The sequence below is a fragment of the Protopterus annectens genome, chromosome 12.part0, assembly GCF_019279795.1.
Source record: "Protopterus annectens isolate FY-2018-M chromosome 12.part0, PAN1.0, whole genome shotgun sequence".
Lineage (NCBI taxonomy): Eukaryota > Metazoa > Chordata > Ceratodontiformes > Protopteridae > Protopterus > Protopterus annectens.
This window is the reverse complement of record NC_056746.1, coordinates 102,770,296-102,792,881: the sequence shown is the minus strand read 5'-3', so window position 1 is coordinate 102,792,881 and position 22,586 is coordinate 102,770,296. Positions and strand designations below refer to the sequence as shown.

Genomic DNA, 22,586 nt, shown 5'->3' with positions numbered 1-22,586 from the left:
AGAAGAATGGCTGGACAAAAGCATGTTTAAGTTAATAGGCTGTAACCTTGGGTTATTGAGGAAAAGGTGGATTGTAAAAGTGTACAAATTGTAACATATGTACAGACAATACGTTTTCTCTTACTTTTGCATAGGTGAATAGGTTAAGGCCCATGGCTTAATCTAATAACTTGTTTTTAGTGTAAGCAAGTAAATAAGAAAACACTAAATGTAATGAAAAGTTTTTTTCTTTAGCAAATAAATGTTCAGTGAGAGTTGAGAAGTCTGCAGCTGAGGGCAGCTGTATATGTTGTTCTTATGGAGACAAGCTGACTACAGGGCCAAGCAATACAAGTGCACCTTTTCTTATGGGTAAAATGTAATGTTTTCTGAAAGTATACAAGCTGCTTTTTACAACATCCAGGAGGGGAATAAACAAGAGATAGCAATTATTATAAGTAGGCGCACAGGTTGTAACGTGTTTTAACATGGATAATCTTAATTTCACAGTTAATGCCTGTGGGTGCAAGTGTCAATTTGGGATAATTGTTCCTCTTGTGAGGGTTAAACTTCATTATTTGAATAAGTAGATAGTTTTGTGTGTTTGTTTTAACTTAATATGTCATGCGGGTGTTCTGAGGTGTTTTTATTACATATATATATATATATATATATATATATATATATATATATATATATATATATATATATGGGTCTACTTCATTTGACCTAACTTTCATTTGCCCGACACTCAGTTTCCTGACCCCATTTGACTGAAAGCTCATTTGCCCGACACTTCATTTGCCCGAAAACTCATTTGACTGACAAGTAGTATTAGCAAGAAAATGTAATATGCCCCCCTCCCCACTGTAGTGCGACCCTGGAGTTAGAATATATAGGTAGGGGGGGGTGTGGGGGGCACAGCCTCCCACAACGGGGGGTGGGGGGGTGAAGCCCCCCACTTACTTTTCTTTTACTAAGCAATATTACATCAAAAGTTAACAATATCATATGAAATGAAGTGGGGGGCTTCGCCCACACCCCCCGTTGTGGGGGGCTGTGCCCCCCACACCCCCCCTACCTATATATTCTAGCTCCAGGGTCGCACTACAGTGGGGAGGGGGGAATATTACATTTTCTTGCTAATACTACTTGTCAGTCAAATGAGTTTTCGGGCAAATGAAGTGTCGGGCAAATGAGCTTTCAGTCAAATGGGGTCAGGAAACTGAGTGTCGGGCAAATGAAAGTTAGGTCAAATGAAGTAGACCCATATATATATATATATATATATATATATATATATATATATATATATATATATACACACACACATACATTTTTTAGGTTTTAATTAAAACAAAAAGTCTTGTAAAATGTGACACAAGTTTAAATGGAGATGACAAGAAAAAACTGTATAAAGGATCAACCTGCCAAACATCTGTGGTGTACGTAACACAAAAGCTAGAATAAGAAGTTATGTACCTACCATAATGTTTCATGTTAGTTGTCTTCTTCTCGCCTTAGCTCCAACTCGGCCTTCTACTAAAGCTCGAGAGCTATTTACCGGCTCGAGGCCTCCCCATATCCCACAATGCTAGGCGTCAGATACCCAGATCTCGTTTGGCAGAGCTAACACCATGGAAAAAAACTAATTTTTGGAGACACTTGATCAAACTACAAGGTTTACCTACAGTGCTAAAAACAGAGGAGGACATAACCTAGAAAAGAGTCAACCAGAGGAAGAAGGCCTCAAAAGGGATTCTTCTCGGTCTGTCCAGGCTAGGGGGATGGAGGGTGGGACGCAAGAAAGAAAGCGACATAACTTCTTAATGTTAAGTTGTCTATCTCGCCTTCATTCTTGCTGGATGGGACAGCGTCCCTAGCACCTTAGTCCTGGGTGGCTCATCGGAACAGACTCTTGAGCACAGTGGAACCAAAATCAGCTCGACTCCTGGAGGCCATATCCAACTTGTAATGTGAAATGAAAGTATGAAAAGTGGCCCATGTGGCTGCAGCACAAATAGATTCCATTGGTAGTCTTGCTTGAAAAGCTACCGACGTAGCTAATGCTCTGGTGGAATGAGCTTTTGGTTTTGTAGGGAGTTCTTTACGTCTCAGTTGATAAATTAAAGTAATAATAGAGGCCAACCATCTGGATAAGGTTACTTTAGAAACTGGCAGGCCCTGCTTGCCCTCAGCATAGGACAGGAAGAGCTGGTCCGATTTTCTTGTTTGTTTAGTCCTATCTAAATAAAAACGTAATTGCCTGTGAATGTCCAATTGGTACAACTGTTGTTCAGCTCTGCTCGAAAAGTTAGGAAAAAAGACAGGAAGATCAATAGCCTGATTCAGGTTTGTCACGGAAGGTATTTTGGGTAAAAAGGAAGGATTAGTCCTGAGTGAAACTCTATCCTTGTGAAATACAAGATAAGGAGGACGAATACAGAGGGCTTGAAGTTCCGACACTCTTCTAGCTGAGGTGATGGCTACTAAGAAGAGAGTCTTCCAGGAGAGTAATTTTAAGGAACAGGAGGCTGCAGGTTCAAAAGGAGGGAGAATCAAGGAAGTTAATATCAGGTTTAAATCCCGCGGAGGCGGGGGATCTTTAATCGGGGGCCTAAGTAAAATAGTCCTTTTAAGAAAGGCTTTACAAAGTTTGTGGGACATGACGCTGGTTTCTGACAGGCCGGCGTGGAAATTAGCAATAGCAGCCAACGGGACTCTAATGGTGGCAGATGAGGAACCTGCTCGAAAAAGTTCTGCCAAAAAATCTAGAACGTGATGGACAGGGGCTGTAAAAGGGTCTATATTTCTAGCCTCCGCCCAGAAAGAGAAACGTTTCCACTTACTAGCATAAGTCTTCCTGGTAGTAGATTTGTGCGAAGAAAGGATGATTTCATGCACTGGCTGAGAAATATGTGGAAGCCTGGCTAAGGTTGTAAGTGGAGCAACCAAGCTGTGAGGTTGAGAGACTGAAGGGATTGGTGCTGCCCGCCCGATTGATGGACCAAGAGGTCTGGCACTGGGTCCAGATTCCAGGGCTGCTCCAGCAGGTAATGATGCAGGAATGGGAACCAAATCTGTCGAGGCCAGTAAGGGGAAATGAGGATCATCCTGGATCCCAATGCGGTCACTTTCTGAATCAGTTTGGGAATTAAGGGAAAAGGTGGGAATGCATATAGAAGACCCCGCGGCCAATCATGAACTAGAGCGTCTCTGGGGGAGTGGCCGGTGAGGGGGAAGAGAGTATAGAAGTCATCGCACTTGCTGTTTAGAGGGGTTGCAAAAAGGTTGCAGCAAGGTTGACCCCATCTACGGAAAATTTTGTCCTCTACTAACAGATTGAGAGACCACTCGTGAGGCATAAGAATAGCTCTGCTCAGCCTGTCCGCTATGACATTGGACTTCCCGGGGATGTGTGTTGCTATCAGAAACCGTTGAGAGGAGATTGCCCACTGCCAGAGTCTGAGTGCTTCTCCACATAAGGGATAGGACCTGGTTCCACCCTGCTTGTTGATGTACCACACTACAGACATATTGTCCGTCTGAATTGCAATAGTCCCAGTGGGTAGAGAGTCCTGAAGAGCTTGCAACACTAAACGTACCGCTCTCATCTCCAAGACGTTTATGTGCAGGTGGTACTCTAGAGGTTGCCAAATGCCTTAGACAGTCCTGCCCTGAAAATGCCTCCCCCACCCGATCAGGGAGGCATCCATTGTCACCATGGCAACAGGAGGAGGAAGAACAAAAGGTCTGCCTTGAAGTACTTGAGAGGAGACCATCCACCAAGAAAGGTGGTCTTTGCATGATTGGGTGATTATTATGTTGTGAGACATCGGAAGTTGTTGAAACGACCATTGGTAAAAAGCATCCATTGAAGAATCCACATGTGAAAATGAGCCAGGGGAAGTAATGTGATTGCTGCTGCCATGAGACCCAAGGTTTTCAGTACAAATCTGGCCTGAATTCTCTTGCACTGTAGTAAGGTCTGGACATGTCAGCGAATGTCTGATACTCTTTCTAAGGGAAGTTATTCCGACAGCTCTTTTGTATTTAATCTTGCACCTATAAAGGTTATAGATTGACAAGGTGACAATGCAGACTTTTCGAAGTTGATAAAGATACCTAGCTCGGAGCAAGTTTGGATGGTATAATCCCTGGCTCGGAGTAGCTGATGCCTGGTGGAAGCAGTTAGGAGCCAGTCATCTAGATATGGAAACACCTGGAATCCTCGCCTTCTCAGGTGAGCCGTAACCACTGCCACGCATTTGGTGAACACCCTGGGGGCTGTGGTGAGACCAAATGGCAGGGCTCTGAATTGATAGTGACTGGCTCCCAGACGGAAGCGGAGAAACCTTCTGGAGCGTCTGTCCATTTTGATATGGTAGTATGCATCCTGAAGGTCTATGGAGCACATCCAATTATCCTAACCCAAAAAGGGTAGAATGGACTGAAGCGTGACCATCCAAAACATCGTTCTTTGAACAGATTTGTTTAAACTGCTGAGATCCAAAATGGGTCTCCAGTCCCCTGTCTTTTTTGGTACCAAAAAGAACTTGGAGTAAATCCTGGATCCTTGCTGGTATGCTGGGACTGGCTGGATGGCCCTTTTTTCTAGCAGTTTTGAAATTTCTAGTACTGCTTGTTCCCTTAGACCGGGTGTAACATCTGGAAGGGACTTGTTTGTACTGGGGTGTGGACAAAGGGGATTTTGTAACCATCGGATATGATAGACCGTACCCATTTGTCTTGTGTGAGGAGTTGCCAGGCTTCTGGGTACAGTGACAATCTTCCCCCAACTGCCTTCGAAGGTGGACAGTCGGGCAGCCCCTCAGGGGTGCTGAAAGGTTTTGTCAGAGAAAGATTCTCTGCTACCCTGATTCTGCGGACCCCCTCTGCCCCTCGGGCGGTGTCTATTATTGTTTCCTCCTCTGCCCCTGGAGGGAAACTCGCCACGTGTGTCAGGCATGACTCCCTGGGGTTTCCGAAACCACATTTTTCCACTTTTCTGACCTTTAGGGTATGGTCTAGAGGGAGTAGAAAAACTGACTCCCACGGCAGAGAGAGTCTTGCCTTCCTGCTCACACCTGGTAAGTGTATCCTTCACCTGTGGTCCAAACAAAGCCGAACCATTGAAGGGGGTATTGGTGAAGGATGCCCTAAAGGGGTCAGCAAAGTTACATAACCGCATCCAGGCATGTCTTCTCAAAGCCACGCCTGTACCTGCGGCCCTACTCGCCCCATCGGCTGCATAAGAAATGAGCCGCATGGAGGAGTTGACTATAGAGTTAAGGGTCGCCAGCTGGGAGTTAATCTTATCCTGAGACCCAGCAGCTGATGGATCCTGAAGGGTATCGCTTAGTTCCTTGAGAAGATCTCTTTGAAGGCAGGTGAAATGACACAGATAATTCAGCGACTGCATGGAAAAGGTCGCTGAAGAAAACATCCGCTTCCCGTACCTGTCCATTGTCCTAGATTCTTTATTAGGTGGATGGACAGGCACCGAAGGGTCAGCCAATTCCTTCTTAGTGGCTGCTGCCACCACCATGACATCAACAGGGACACCTTTTATCAGAACTTGCTTGTCAGATGGGGCTGTAATGAATTTAGTGGGCCTGCGGGGAGTTGGTTCCACTGTGTCCGGGGCTGTCCATGCCTTCCGAGCCTCCACTTCCATGAGCGGGTCGAAAGGTGGAGACACCCAGGAGGTGGAAGGCGAGAACCAAATGCGTCCAGGTACACCGACTCGTCTTCTGAAGGGTTAAGGGCAGTCCAGTTCCCCCTCTGCCTAAGGATCTCAAGGATGTCTGAAAAAGAGACATCCTCAGAGAGGGACCTTGGGGACCCTTCCGAATCCTCCAAGTCGGTATCAGACGTGACTGACTCGGGGGAGTCAACATGTTTCCTCTTACATTTTCTCTTCTGAGGGGGCTCCTCTGAATGATTAGGAGAGGCCTCGGAAGAGGTAGATACGCCCAATGGGGTCACCTGGAGCATCTGTTCTCCACGCTTGGGGTCAGGAGGGTGGACAGAGACCGATGCAGGCACCATGGGGGGAGGAGCCGAAGGGGCTGATTGTGGAGCTGACACAGGAGTCAGCACACTCCTCATGACCTCGAAGGCACCCCTATCAGGCAGAGAAGAGGGTCCCTGCTCTGAAGAGACGTGAACTCCTCCTGGCACCAAGAGGGATGGCTCCAAGGCCAATGTCGGGGCCGAGCTCACCTGTGCCACGGCCCCGAGAGGGAGAACGGGGTTGGGGACAAGGGTCCGATGCCACTCGCCCCCTTGGAGCTGACAAGGGAGTCTCGGCACCCGGATCCCTCCAAGGACGGAACCAATGAAGAGATCGGAGCCGACGAGGGAGCTGAAAGGTGTGGTATCGGCTCTGACATTCCTACGATTCGAGCCCCAACAAGCTCTGGCTCCGAACACAGTGGTAGAGTCGGAGGAGGAACTGCTGACGACACAGGGATAGCCACAGTCTGTTGAGAAGGGCTGGTCAACATTTTGGCCAGGGCCTGCAACTTTAGGAGCCTACTGACCACCCTCTCCAAGTCATGATCGGATAGCCTGGAGGACCGAGAGGAGTGGGACCTATGGCTCCGCTCCGATTGAAGCAATGGAGACCTCAGAGATGAACGAACAGATTCTAAAGAGGGGGACCTTGAACTTTTTCGGCTCAGAGAAGGTTCCGACACCAAGGTTGGAGCTGACTGAGGTCTTGAGATGTCGGTTCCAGCCGGAATCAACAAGGAGGCAGGAGCTCCACTCGGCGACAGCTCCAAACAGGGAGTAGACGGTTTGGCGGGCTTTAAGGATTTTCCCGAAGGAGGCTTAGCCGAGGATCCTTCTGGCTTAAGTAAGCCTCTCAATATGAGCTTGTTCCTATGGTCCTGCAGGACTCTCGGGCTGAAGGCGTGGCAGACCGAGCAAGAGTCCTGCAGGTGTAGGGGACCCAAGCAATAAACACAAGAAGTGTGACCGTCTGTCAGAGACATCTTCTGACAGCACGAGTCACACTTCTTGAAACCTGAACCTTTGGTATCTTTAGACATTTTAAAAAAGGGATACCAAATGGAAAAGGTAACTAGTGCTTAATCAAGGCACACGCGCACTAGGTAAACTAACAGTAATAATAACTATAAAACTATAGCCACACAACTACCTTACTACTAACAAATATATACATAAATATACAAGAAAAAACTACAAAACTAACTAATTGTAGTTAACAAGGCCTAACACTACCCTAAAAGGGGGGGGGGGACTCTCTAACAACAAAAACGAGTTTCTAAGTGGGATACCAAGGGGTACACAATCTAATTAAACTAAGGGGAAAGGATTATCTAAATATATTAAAGGTAATAATAGAAGAAAAGATTTATACGACCTGGAGCCGGTAAAATCACAACCTCGTAGCTGAAGCGGAAAACGAGATCTGGCTATCTGATGCCTAGCATTGTGGGATATGGGGAGGCCTCGAGCCGGTAAATAGCTCTCGAGCTTTAGTAGAAGGCCAAGTCGAAGCTAAGGATTGGCTCTGAACCCATCCAGCAAGAATGGAGGCGAGATAGACAACTTAACATTAGACATTAAAAAAAGCTGCCATATATAATAGGTGGGGTTAATGATTTCTTATAATGACTACACTACCCATTTTATCATGGAATGTGAATAGCCTCATAGGTATAGACCAAAAGGTAAGAGTAATGAATTATATTAAGAAATGCAGAGTGCAAACAGCAATGTTACAGGTGACACATCTGGAAAGAAGTGAGCATTTGAAGTTGATAAAGAAAGGATTTCAAGGTGGTTATTCAGCAGAGTATCAGGAACAAAGGGAAATGAGAGTACTTATACTAACTGGAGCTCCAATAGTGATAGAAGAGGAAAAAATATATTAACTGTAGCTCTGTGGTAGTAAGGGTCTAATAGTAAGTGAGGAAGATTTTGCTGGCATGTATGTATATCCCACCTAAAACTGCTAGAGAAATAACTAATTTTCAGTGGGGAATATTACTTGTAATTGGGGACCAGAACTTGATTTGCAACAGAAATTATGTATCTAGGGGACCTAGAAGGGAAAATCTAACAAAAGAGGGTAGATTTCTGAAGAAATTTATAAAAAAATTTTAGTACTAAAGATGTAAATTCAGTTGTAGGAACTCTGAGAGAATTTACATATCATTCCCAAGGTACAGTAACTGGACTAGACAGAAATTAGATTTCACAGGAACATGTACATTTAACTGAAAGCTTTGATACACATCCAATAACTATTTCAGATCATGCGCCAATAACAAATAAAATAAAAATGCAGGGTAGTGAAGTAAATGTGAGACACTGGCACTTCCTCACCTACCTGTTAAAAAGAGAGGAATTAAAGGAGTTGACAAAAGATAAAGTATTGCAGAAGAAGGGGACTCTCAAAGAAGAAGAGGTGAAACTGCAAAGTGCTAAAGAGAAAATAAGGGAGTATATGGATGATATGCATGAAAGAAAGATTGCCTTTAAGCAACTGTTTTTGATAACACCAGAGCACAAAAACTGTTAACACAACAACTTAGGCAACATAAACTTAGTGAACATATAACAATAAAAATAACCAGAGATCCTGTAGAGATATTAGATATAGTTTAGAAATTTTATGAACATTTGTATTAAGTAGATAGATGTGGAAATCAAGAAAAAGCACAAATGGAAATATTTATGGAAGATTTAAATATGCCAGGTTAGAGGTAGATGAGGCTCATCAACTAACAGTTAAGACAGGAGGAGATGAAATAAAAACAGTGATGTATAATCAATCTGCAGGAAAGTCTCCTGGAATAGATGGTATTTCTGTGGAAGTTTGGAAACTAGGAGGGAAGAAAGTGATAAAGATCCAGAAGGTTTTTTTTTTTTTGTTTAACAGTTTTTTTAAAAGGAGGGGAAGGACCAGCATCCTGGAAGAAAGCTGTGGTGGCTATAGCACTTAAAGGCAGAAAAGACATATCAGATCCAACTTCAAATAGGCCTGTTTCAAAAAGTGTTTGTGTCTATAACAACTAAAAAGATGGCAAAGGTGTTCCAAAATTGATAGATATGGATCAATGTGGTTTTGTGGAGGAGAGGCAAACATTTGGCAGCCTTAACAGAACAGTGATGATCTAGAGAGAAGCAGAATGTAAGAAAATATTGCTGTTGGTGGAGGTGAGTCTTGATACAGAGAAATCATTTGACAGAGTAAGCTGGGATTTTATGAGCACAGCGATGGAAGCATTTGCATTCAATCATAAAATTATAAGATTAATTAGGAGGATATAAGAAGGATCAGAAGTGAATATTAAAGTGGGTGGGGTCCTCTCTGATAAGTTGTTTTTCAACAGAGGAGCCAGGCAGTGGTTTCATCCTTCCCCTTTGTTATTTGCTTTATATTTAGAACCACTGACAAAGAAAATAAGGGATGCAGAAATGCAGGAATATAATTGGTATAGCAATCAAGAAGAGTTGGGTTTATTTGAAGATGATACCACTTTCTAGCAAATTCAGAAAAGACCATTTTGAGACAATTTCAGATCTTTTGTTGATATAAAATTAATGGAGATAAAACAAGGCTATAGTTGTAAATTATATACTCACAACGAATAGGCTCAGCAATATCCATATTTATGGAGACATGATAAGATAGATTAAAATGGCTTCTGTTATTTCAGTTAAGTATATGCCGGAAGAGACTCAATGATATATAATACAAAAACTGAGAAACTGGAAAATCCTCATTTTGAATATGGATGGCAAACATACAACCAGTGAAAATGTTTTTAAGTCTCTCTAATTTTACATACAGACCAGGCATATTTTTATCAACCAGAGAAAGAGTTGTGGATAATAACTAAGAAAAAGTTGAAGGAATTTATTTGGGAGAGGAGGGCAAGAGTTAAGTGGGGCAATTTGATCCTTCCAATACAACAAGGTGGTTTAGGATTTCCTGAGTTGATTGGATATTTTAGAGTTACAAAGTTAAAGCTCATATGCATAACACAGGCAGAAGGTTATAATTCAAAATGTAAATGGATAATGGTGAAGCAGGGGGAAGTTCAAGAAACAAAATGGGATTTTGGATGCAGATCCTTAAGGAGAATAATAACTACACATAATATTAAATTTATAAAGTAGCAGAAAGTATTTTAAGAACTAAACCAATGCAAGAATGGCAAAAGGAGATTTTGCCAATAAGGATGGCTGCAAGTATGGGTACAGAAAATAGGCAAGAAGGAGCTGGAATTTACTGGAGAAATCTGGCAAAGGAACCAAGGTATTTGGAGCAAATAACTACACAGAGAAAAGTAAAATAGTGGTATAAAGCCAAAAAAAGTTTGGACTGCAGGCTGGAGATTGCCTACTCTACCAGGGATTGATATCAGATTATAGGCAAAAGAGAAAGGGATAGGGGAATCCTTAAGTGAAAGACATTCTCTTGTGGGGTTTTTAGTTGAATCTAAGACAAAAGATGCTGTTAAAAAGAGGTAATTAGAAGGGCATATAAAATATTGCATGATAACCGTAAGAATCAATCAGATGATGTAGGAAAAGATTGGAAAGACAGACTGGGAAAGCAATTTACAAAGGAACAATGGGAGGACATGATGATGGCACCCAAGTAAGCAACAAAGTCCAGAAGGTTTAGGATCTTTACTTGGAAGTGTTTGCATAGATATTTTTGTATCCAAAACAGACTTCATAGAATTTTTCCTCAGGTAGATATGAAATGTTGGAGGTATTATGGGGAAGAAAGACATAACTGGGAACATGAGTAGCGAGCTGGCAAATTTTAAAAATTCCCTACAGAGTATTCTGTCAGAAATATTGGGTGAGCAAATGACTGTAACTAAGGACATGGCATTTTCAGGTGGGACACAGGATGTGAGTTGCCCAGACATAGCAAGGCCTTACTAGGTATAATTATGTTGGCTGCCAAAAAAAGCAATTACTAGAAAATGAAAATCAAAGCCTAAACCAACTGTATTTGAAATACTGAATATTATAAAAGAGAAAAGGACTGGAAGAGGGATCCTTAGAAAAGGGATGGAGAAAATTACATAGAAACAAATGGAACTTGTGGGAATAATACATACAGAATAATGTTCAGGAGGAGGAGGACTGAAGTTTTAAGGGAAGGCAGGAATTCGGCAATTTATGTAATGTTGGACTGATGATAATTACAAGGAAAGAAAACATACGTGATGTATAATGTATATAAATGGACACAAAAATGTTACTATGTTTTTTTTCTATTAATGTATGCTTGCCTGGGTCTTAGGTGATAATTTAATAAAGGTGTTAAAAAAACAAAACAAATGTCCACAGCAGAGTCACCCACCTGTGGCTGAGCAAATTGCTAGCCAGCTGTGATGGCAAATGCTGCATGCTTAATGCTTCTTTCTGTGGCTGGAAGAAACACTGACCATGGGACTGAGACTGATCCATGATCAGGCTGAAAAATGGTATCTCTTTTCCAGGGAAAACAAGCAACAAATGTGGTAAACTGTCTTTAAAGGTCCCCTTTTCACAGACAAATGCAGTAAAAGCACTTAAAAACACTACCACCCCAACAAAGTAACATAAATACAATTTCTCCACAGAAAAAAAATTGTTTTCAGTTACTTTGAACAATCTTTAAACTGACAGAAAAAAGTATGCCTGTTTAAACGTACAGTACAGTCTTGTGACAATCCATCAAAACACAAACTTTTAGCTTTAAATTAACTTTCCCCAATGGAAAAGTAGCAATAAATAAACAAAATTATTAAATGGATGCCGCGGTGGTACAGCGGTAGCATTGTTGCCTCACAGCAAGAGGTTCTCCTGCTCGATTCTCGGCTGGAGTGCCTTCTGTGTGGAGTCTGCATGTCCTCCCCGTGGTCGAGTGGCCTCCGAAAGACATGTGTGAATGGGTGTGCCTTCGCTGAAGGTTGGGCATCGGGATGGCAACTCGGCACCATAAAGATGTACTGCCAATCATTAGTGGACCTGAGTTCTGCTGTGGCGACCCCTAACCAGGAAAAGCCAAAAAGACAAACAATTAAATGGAGGGTTTTTTCCCCAAAGGGGACATCTGCCCTTTAAAGGAACACCACAAGCAGACGGTTAATCCTTGAAAGCCTCAGAGGAACATACTCTTTGGTGGCAGCAAAACTCTGAAGGGTTTCATAGGTTCATACATGTGTACTAGGCTAATGGCCCTGGAGCCTTTACAAACCTAGCCCATAGAAGTGCCCTGGCATCGTACCACCTAGTGTTAGTTCCCAGTGCCTCTATCAAGGACAGCCACTTTCTATTACCCATCTACTCATCAAGCATTCTCCTGAAGAGGGACAGTGAGATGCTCTGCTTGACATGTATGGAAGTCTATTTCAGAGCATGGGCAGTCTCTGAGTGAGGAACCTGTCCCCCCAGAATGTTCTGTTGATTGTGGTAATGAGCTTGAGGTCTCTGGAGTGTATGGTGTGTAGGGATTGGGATTTCTTTAGATGTAGCATTTCTAACAGAGGTGGGTCAGACATGGCTTTGTAAGTCAAGCAGAGATCACCTCTAAGTAGGCGATACGAGACAGAGAATAGCTGGAGTCTTTTGAGTCTGTCCATGTAGGACATGTATTTAATGCCTAGGATCCTCTTCATGGGGTACTTCTGTGGCCACTCCAGCTGTTGCAGGTGTCTAGTGAGGTACATGCCAAATGAGGCATTATACTCAATGATTGGTTTAATGAGGGAAGAGTAGAGAAAGACTATGACCTATTTCTTCCTGTATGCAAAACCCTTGGTAATGAGATGTGCTACACAAAAGGACTTTCTGACCATAGAGGCAATGTGGTGGTCAAAGGAGAGGTTGCTGTCAACCTGCATCCCCACATCTCTTGTAACGCCTTCAGTGCTCAGTGGGCTTCCATCAATGTGGTAATTAGTGGGAACTGAGTTTTTACCAAAGGGGATGACGACACATTTTTTGGCATTAAGCTTAAGGTCATGGTTTTGGCACCAGTCATTGGTCTCAGTGAGTCCTTTCTGTAGGATGACTGCATCACTTGGGGAGTTAATAATGGTTCCCAGCTTGCAGCCATCTGTGAACTTTGTCAGCCAGAGTCCCTTTGTGTTGGCCTGGACTTCTGAGAAGTTGATGCCGAACAGGAGAGGACCCAGAACCGATCCCTATGGGACTACACTCGTGACTGGTCGGCAGTCTGACTTGGAGTCTGCTACTTTCACACTGTGTGTTCTATCTGCGAGCCAATTTGCAACCCACCTAGTGATATAGGGGTTGATGCCTAGTTTGGTGAGTTTATCAATAATGCCCAAGTGAGGAATGGTATCAAAGCCCTTGGCCAGACTGACGTAGGATGTATGCACTGCCTTAACTTCATCCACAGTCCTGGTGACTAACTCAAAGAAGTCAACCAAGTTGAGCAGGCATGATCTCCCTTTCACAAAGCCAAACTGCGTGGGGTCCAGAGTTTGGAGATTTCCTATATCTTTGTTAATCAGTCCAGGATGATGCGCTCCATAGCTTTACATATCAGACTCGTCAGGCTAATGGGGCGATAATTCCCAGGGTCTGTATTCACTCCCCCTTTATGGAGAGGGATCACAGTAGCAGTGTGCCATTCGCTAGGGACAAAGCCTGAGGTGAGGCTGTGACTGAATAAGGCACACAGATGTGGTGCAATTTTGCTTTGTAGCTCATGTAGAACACAGCCAGGAATATTATCGGGTCCCTTGGAAGCGGTATTCTTGGCCTTGGACAATGCAGCTTTAATCTGTGCTGTAGTAATGCTGGGTGCCTGGCATCCTTCTGGTATTGTGACTGGTCTTTTAGGGGGGGAGAGAGGAGTAAAGCTGGCACTGAATCTGTTGGCCAGTATGTTGGCAATATCTGTTGGCTCAGTATAGGAGGTATCATCGTGCAGTAACTCAGAGCAAATCTGGGTATTGCAGTGGAGGTTTTTGCTATAACTATAGAAGGCTTTGTGATCGATTTTAGTGTCTACCATAATTCTACCTTCATAGCTGGCTTTAGAGGATTTGATGAGGGATCTCGACTTTTTGTTGAGGCTAAAAAGGGAATTTTTCCAGTCTTGGGACTTCACCTTTTTCTGCAACTGTTTCTTACTTCTGTTGTATAACTTATTAATGGCAGGGGACCAAAAGATTGGCTTCCTTTTTTGGAGGAGAGCATCTTAGTTCTGTTATATTTGTACAGTGTATAAGTGTATGATTCGGCAGTCATGCAGCTATTTTCCATTGGCATGGGTGCCATGAAGTTAGCCACCTCTGTTTTTAGGAGTCCAAAGTCAGCTTTGGAGAAGTTTTTCAAGGTGGTTACCTTTGTGGGGAGTGTGGGTGGGATGTGGATCTCCGTGGTGATTAGTTTATGGGCGGGTCTGACCAGGGAGGGATTGGCTATTGGTGTAGAGCAATGGTCATCCATGTTAGTAATTACCAGGTCAAGGATGTTGCTTCCTCTAGTGGGGTCAGAATGAGCTGGTCCATGGCACTGGAACTGATGAACTTCAGGAAGTGTTGGGCCAGTTTATTGGTGCTTGAGTAGTTTTCCCAGTTGATGGAGGGGTAGTTAAGTCTCCTAGTATGAGAGTGTTGGGTTGGACCTTGACAGATTCCAGGGTGCTTAGTAACATGGAGTGAGAGTCAAGGGACATGGTTGGGGACCTATAGCAGGCTATGACCTGGATCGCCGTCTTACCCAATGTTAGTTGTACCTGAAGTATCTCAGATGCGTTATGCTGGGCTACTAGTCAGGAGGTGTGCATATCCTTTATGAATATGGAGACACCACTGCCTTTGGAGCTTTGGTCCATGTTTTGAGGCCAAACGGTGTGGAATGAGTTATAGCCTGGTAGGGTAGGGGTGCTTTCTGCTGCTATAAACCAGGTCTCCATTACAGTACAAATGTCGATGTTCTCCATTTTGAGGAGTACTTCGAGCAAGTGCATCTTGAGATTTAGACTTCTAGCATTGAGCAGCATGACCCTCAGATTGCATTTATTTATAGCTATTATGGTGGTAATTTGGTCTTTGGAACACTGCCTAAAAAAGGCACTATAGGGGTGGCAAGAGCCTTAGCCAGTACCCAGAAACCCAGGGGTAACAGATGCAGGCCATCTCTGGCAAAGCATAGAGGTCTGTCAATCATGTCATCCCAAGCAAACAGATACTGGATCCCCTTAGAATGACAAGTTTGAATCCCACATTTGTCTTTTAGTCAGCTCAGCTTGAGCTGCCTGACAGTGAGGTCACATGGAAGATGCACTGAAGCTTTGGAAGCTGGCCCGCTGTTATATCCTTGGCAGAAAATATTCTATTATTTTATTTTATTTGTTTTCCAGGAAAGAGCACTGATCTCCATGGACCTTTTTCAGACTCAGCCCGTGAGCAGTGTTTGGTTAAGTGACTTGCTAAGAGTCATAGAGTTAGGCAGTGTAGGCTGAGGGAATCAAACTTTGCACCACTGGATTACAGGAAACAGCTTCTTAGTCCTTTAGGCCAAATGCCAGACTAGATGTAACCCATATAGCTAAGGCTACTGCAGCAGTGATCAATACATTCATAGGTTCATAGATTATCAATATGATGAACATCCACAGTTTCTTCCATCCCTCCCTTCTGGTTTCTAGACAAAAGTCCTGGGGGGGGGGGGTTAGAAAAATAAATCACTATGGCAGACAAGGTTTTTCCATCTTGCTCAATTCTCGATAGCATCTCTTTTACCTTTAGTGCAAAGATGGTGAACCCATCATAGGGAGTATTGAAAAATTACACTTTAGAAGAGCTCCACAAGTTGCACAGGCTCATCCAGGCATGTTGTCTGACAGTTATGACAGCACCCGCAGTTCCTGAACTGCCCTCTCTTGTGTTGGAAATAAGGTGCTTAGACACATTCAATATGTATTGAAGAGCAACCAACTGCATGTCAACAGACTTATTCTCCCCAAAGATAGGGACCCACAGAGGGATTTGGAAAGCTCCATAGTCAAATCCTTCTGGAACTACTCCTGGCAGTAGGCTTTGGAGGACCACCCCCATTCTGTCTAAGTAAAATGTGCCAAGTAATTCAGCACGCTGAAAGCAAAGGCACTGAAGCATAAACCTGCTTCGCAAATCTGTCCAACACCCTGGACTCTCTGTTAGGAGAATGAACAGTGGAGCTTTTCTCAGCTAGCTCCTTCTTGGCAGCCACCACCATGTAATCTACTGAGGGACTCTTGCGCCAAAAAGGGTGATTCTTACTGGATACCAAAAAATTTGCCCAGTTTGCATGGGATAGGTTTGGCTACATATGGTTCCTTCCATGCCCACTTAGAGATCAAATCAATCTAGTCCATGCTGGGGGGAACGTGCCAAAAGCTTTGAGAAATACACCTCCTGGGAGTAGGCTTTGGAAGACCATCCCATTTCTGCCTAAGTAGTTCCAGGATTTCATCAAATGAGACATCCTCAAGGGGGAGATTTGGGGGACCCCTCACCCTTATCGAAATCAGTATTTTCATTTAAAGACTCCTCAGGGGAGTCAACATGCCTCCTTTTGCATGAATGCTTCTGCTGAACCTTTCTAGTGGGGTGTTCTGCAGTAGCTTATGGGGAGTTCACAGTGCGGACAGTCTCAAGACTCTTACTGGCTGGCTGGCCCAATGGGATAGAATGTATAGGTTCATAGGTAGGTACTAGGCTATTGGCCCTAGGGCCTATATAAGCCTAGCCAAAAATGTACCCTAGCTTTTACCACCCAAGAAAATTATTTTCCTGTGCCCTTGTCGAGCAGAGCCACAGAAGTGATCCCCAGGGTGAATTTCCTATCTTCCATCCAATCATACAGGTTCATAGGTAGGTACTAGGCTATTGGCCTTAGGGCCTATATAAGCCTAGCCAAATGGGATCAAGACCCAAGGAACTTCTGTCGGGGAGAGACAGATCTGAGCAGGAAAGGGAAGTTTGCTGCCTAGATCAAGACAGCACCCTCTCAAAGGCTTCAAAAGCAGAAGTTGAGTCAGGACCCTAGGCTTCACCTCCCCAGTAGGAGCTGTAGAACTTAACATGTTGTGGTCCAGGAGATTCACCTGACTAGGCTCTGAAGCCAATGCTGAAGCAGAGCTGTCTAGTGCTGTGGGGGGAAGGGAAGGGATGGCTCTGAAAGCTTTTGAGTTTAGCCAGGCCCCCTCAGGTTCACTGCCAACACCTTGGCTCCAAGATCCATCAAGGTAGAGCCACTCAAAGCCAATCAGATCACAGAGACATACCTCCTTTCACAAGGAGGACTAGGCCAGTCAAGTCCGCATGTGAATTTATATGGACCCATCCATTGAGTGGCACAGTGGTGCAGCATTTAGTGTTGTTGCCTCACAGCAAGAGGTTTTCTGGTTCAATTCTCAACTGGGGGTGCCTTCTGTGTGGAGTCTGCATGTTTTCCCTGCATTCGCATGGGTTTCCTGTGGTTTCCTCCCACATTCCAAAGACATGCATCTGGAGCATTTCTCCCCAGGCCTCAGCTGAAAATTGGCTCTGTCCCAGTCGAACTATCCCAGTAAAATAGAAGTTATGTACTTACCATAACATTCCATGTGAGTTGTTTATCTCACCTTTATTCTCACTGATGGGTTCGGAGCCGATCCTCGGCTCCGACACGGCCGATAGCAAAGCTCAAGGTTTGCCAGTAGCTCGAGACCAAGCCCCTTATCCCACAATGCACTGCTGGAATTACCTCAGATCTTGTTTGCTGTGAGTAACAAGATATATATATATATATATATATATATATATATATATATATAAATATACACACACATATATATACAAACATATACATATCCTTTTATGTATTTCTACCAAGAACACTTCCCAAAGGGGAAGAAGAAATATTGAATAACCAGGATGGTACTAGCCTCTAAGTCAACAGTCAGCCAGGAGGGGGAAGGAGGGAGTGACGTGAGAATAAAGGCAAGATAAACAACTCACATGGAACGTTATGGTAAGTACATAACTTCTATATGTGAAGTTGTTAAATCTCAACGTTTATTCTCACTGGTGGGTAGCGTCCCTAGCACCCTGAATCCTGGGTGGCTCATGGGAGTATGTTCTTCAGTACCGTAGAACCAAAGGAAGACCTGTCCCTTGAAGCCTTATCCACTTTGTAATGCGTGATAAAGGTATGAGGCTTAGACCAAGTGGCTGCAGCACAAATATTGTCAAGGGGCAATTTAGCTTGAAAAGCAGAAGACGTAGAGACAGCTCTGGTAGAATGACCTTAGGTTTGTGTGTTAATGGCATGCCCGCATTTTCATAAACAAAGGATATGCAATCAGATAACCATTTAGATAAGGTTGTTTTAGCCACTGGATTGCCTTTTCTTGCTTATGAAAAGGATACAAACAGTTGATCTGATTTCCTAAAATCCTTAGTTCTGTCAAGATAAAATCTGAGCTGTCCGTGAACATCAAGTTTGTGCAGCATGTATTCCAATTTGCTAGAGTGGTTGGGAAAAAAGACTGGCAGCTCAATGACCTGATTGATATTTGATTCAGAACAGACTTTAGGCAAAAAGGAGGGGGTTGTTCTGAGAGATACTCTATCAGCATGGAAGATCATGTAAGGTGGTCTGATAGATAATGCTTGAAGTTCTGACACTCTGCGGGCAGAAGTAATGGCCACAAGAAATATTGTTTTCCAGGATAAAAATTTGAGATCACAAGAAGATGCTGGTTCAAAAGGAGGAAGAATAATTTGAGACAGCATAAGATTTAAATTCCAGGGAAAATAGGGAATTTTGATCAGAGGTCTCATATGAAGAACGCCTTTAAGAAAAGTCTTAGATCATTTATGGCCCATAACATTTGAGCCACCAAAACCAAGGTGAACATTTGAGATGGCAGCTAACTGAACTCGAACTGTAGCAGCTGCTGCTCCTTCCTTAAAAATTTTTGTCAAAAATTCTAAAATAGAAGATAGCGGAGCTCGGAAACGGTCAATGTTCTGCGGGTTGGCCCAAATTGAAAACCTTTTCCATTTACTGCCATATAATTTCCTGGTAGATGGCTTGTGAGAAGACAAGAGAATTTGTCTTGTATCTTCTGAAATTGAATGAAGCCTGGCAATTAGGGGAAATGGATTAGCCAAGCAGTCAGTTTCAGGGACTGCAGTGAAGGATGAAGGTCCCGTGATGGGTGCGTCAGAAGGTCTGGAACTGGGTCCAGGATCCATGGACCTTCCAACAGATGATGGTGGAGAAACGGAAACCAAATCTGTCGAGGCCAATAGGGGGCTATGAGTATAACAGTCCTTCCCAGCGATTTTGCTTTCTGTAAAAATCTGGGTATTAATGGGAAGGGTGGAAATGCATAAAGGAGACCCGGGGGCCAATCATGTAGAAGTGCATCTCTCGGGGGATGACCGGGAGGTGGTATTAGGGCAGAGTAGCTTCTGCATTTTGAATTGATGTGGCTGGCAAAAAGGTCTCAGCAAGGCTGGCCCCATTTGCGGAAAATCAACTCCGCAACCTGTTGTTTGAGAGACCACTCGTGAGGGAGCAATATCGCCCTGCTTAGCTTGTCCGCTATCACGTTGGATTTCCCCAGGATGCGCATTGCTAACAGAAAACAATGGGACAAGACAGCCCATTGCCAGACCCTGAGGGCTTCTCGAAAAAGGGGGTAAGACTTGGTTCCGCCTTGTTTGTTCAAGTACCAGACTACTGACATGTTGTCCATCTGAATTGCAATAGTTCCTAGAGGAAGAGAGTCCTGAAAGTACTGCAATGCCAGAAGTACCGCTCTCAACTCTGGAACATTGATGTGCAGATGTGATTCTTGATCTGTCCATATGCCTTGGACAGTCTTTCCCTGAAAATGCCCCCCCCCCACCCTATCAGGGAAGCGTTCGTGGTCACAGTGGCTACTGGGGGGGGGGACAAAGGGTCTTCCAATTGTGACATGAAGAGACGTCAACCACCACCGAAGGTCTCTCCTGCAAGAATCCATGATGAGAATCATGTGGTGCATCGGTAGTTTCTGGTAAGACCACTGAGCAAAGAAGAGCCATTGAAGAATTCACATATGCATCCTTGTGAGTGATATAGCCAGGATTGCTGCTGCCATCAAACCTAGTACTTTCAATACCTCTGCTGCTGTAGCTCTGTTCTTTGACACCAGTAAACTGACATTTTGGTGGAGAAGAGAGACTCTTTTGACAGGGAGATGTAGAGTGGTAGTTGAGGTATCTAATTCTGCTCCTATAAAAATGGTATGCTGCGATGGCGATAAGGCAGACTTTTTGAAGTTGATTGTAATGCCCAATTGATGGCAGAGTGTCAGAGTGTATTGTGTTGCCTGAGTCAATTGATGCCTGGTGGCAGTGGTTAGGAGCCAATCGTCTAGGTATGCAAACACCTGCAATCCTAGACGTCTCAGGTGAGCCATGACCACTGCCATGCATTTGGTGAACACTCTGGGGGCTGTAGTGAGACCAAAGGACAGGGCTCGAAACTGGTAATGATTGGCTCCCAGCCGGAAGAGCAGATGATCTCTGGAGCATCTGTTCATCTTTATGTGATAGTACGCGTCCTTGAGATCTATGGAGCACATCCAATCGCCTTTCCCTAAGAAGGGAAGAATGGAATGAAGCGTGACCATTTGGAACTTCTCTTTCTTTACGAACTGGTTGAGTCTGCTGAGGTCCAAGATAGGTCTCCAGTCCCCTGTTTTCTTTGGTACCAAAAAGAATCTTGAGTAGGTTCCGAATCTCTGCTGGGACTGGTTGGATGACTCATTTTTCTAGCAATCTGTGGACCTCTACGATTGCTTGTTCCCTGAGATTGGGTGGAACATCTGGGATTCTCTTTACAGGAATGGGAGGGGAAGAGAACAGAATGAAATATCTTCTGGAAATGATGCTTTGTACCCAAGTATCTGATGTTATGTTTAGCCAGGCTTCTGGGTACAAAGACAAGTGACCCCTGACTGCCTCCAGAGCCGAACAGTTGGGCCCCCTTTTAGGGGTGCTGGTAGGGCTGACTGGAGAACTGACTGCTGTCACCCTGTTGCTGTGGACCCCCTCTGCTGCGAGGGTGGCGAATTCCGTTATAACCCCCCCTCCTCTGCCTCTAGAGGGGGTTTCTCCATGTGTGTCCTGAAAGGCTGCCTGTGCTTTTCGGAACCACATTTTCCCTCCCCTAGGGCCCTTGGGGTAGGGCTGAGTAGGGGTCGAAAAACGGACTCCAATGGCAGATAAGGTCTTGCCTTCCTACTCACACCTGGTTAAAGTTTCCTTTACTTTGGGCCCAAACAGTGATGAGCCATAGAATGGGGTATTAATAAAGGAAGACTTAAAGGGTTCCGCAAAGGAACAGAGACGCATCCAGGCTTGTCTTCGAAAAGCAATGCCCGAACTAGCGGCTCTACTCGAACCATCAGCTGCATAGGATATGAGATGCATGGATGAGTTTACCACTGAGTTTAGGGTAGTGAGCTGGGCATTGAATTTGTCGGCCACCCCTGCAGCTACAGTACCCTGGAGAGTATCTCCTAGCTCTTTCAGGAGATCTCTCTGTAGTCTCGTAAAATGGGTTAAGTAGTTCAGTGATCGCAGAGAAAAAGTCGCTGAACTAAACATATGCTTCCCATATCTATCCATGACCCTAGAATCTCTGTTAGGGGGATGGATAGAGGTGGATGTCTCAGATACTTCCTTTTTGGTGGCTGCAGCTACCACCATGGCATCAACAGGCACTCCCTTTGTCAAAAATGGCTTGTCCACTGGGGCAGACATAATTTTATTGGGTTTATGAGAAACAGGTTCCATGGCCTCCAGTGACTCCCATGCCTTACGAGAAATCAGTTCTACGAGCTCATCATAAGGCAGAGACACCCAAGAAGTGGAAGGTTGAGACCCAAAAGCCTTCAAGAGCAAGGACTCATCCTCAGTAGGGGTCTTGGGCTGCCAATCGCCCCTCTGACAAAGGATCTCTAGTATCTCTGCAAAGGAGATATCCTCAGAGGGGGATCGAGGGGACTCTTCTGACTCATCTAAGTCCATGTCAGATGTCAAGGACTCCTGTGGGGAGTCTAGGTGCCTCCTCTTGCACAATCTCTTCCTGGGCACCTCCTCAGTGGGGGGATCTGGGGAGGTCTCAGAAGAGTAGGAGACGCCCTGTGGGGGTACTTGAGGCTCGGGGTCTCTAAGCTTAGAGGGACCAGTAGATGAAGAAGCAGACACAGGAGCTTGAGGGGAGAGGGAAAGCTGAACCGATGCTGACGTTGTCTTTGGAGACAAAACTCTTCTCATAGCATCGAAGGCACCATGGCTCCAATAAAAAAGAATGGATGGACCCAAGTGTACCATCCGATCCTCCCGCACTGAAACCCTGGGCTCCAAGCCCGAGGTAGGAGCCGAGCTCATCCGAGCCGAAGCCCCGAGAGGAAAAGTCAGCACCGACAAATCGGTTCAACTATCCTCCCCAGACCCGACGGGAGAGCATCAGCTCCTACAGTCCTCGGTTGGCGCCGAGGACATCCGAGTAGATGGAGCCAATAACACCGGTGTGGGTATTGGCTCCAAGGGTTC

The 22,586-nt window shown here is 44.5% G+C and overlaps 1 protein-coding gene across 1 annotated transcript in view; it reads right to left on the bottom strand.

The window, feature by feature from the left end:
- The window catches only part of LOC122816138 (kinesin-like protein KIF19), a 937,234-nt gene that overhangs the window by 324,132 nt on the left and 590,516 nt on the right, over positions 1-22,586 (bottom strand). The window lies entirely within an intron of this gene.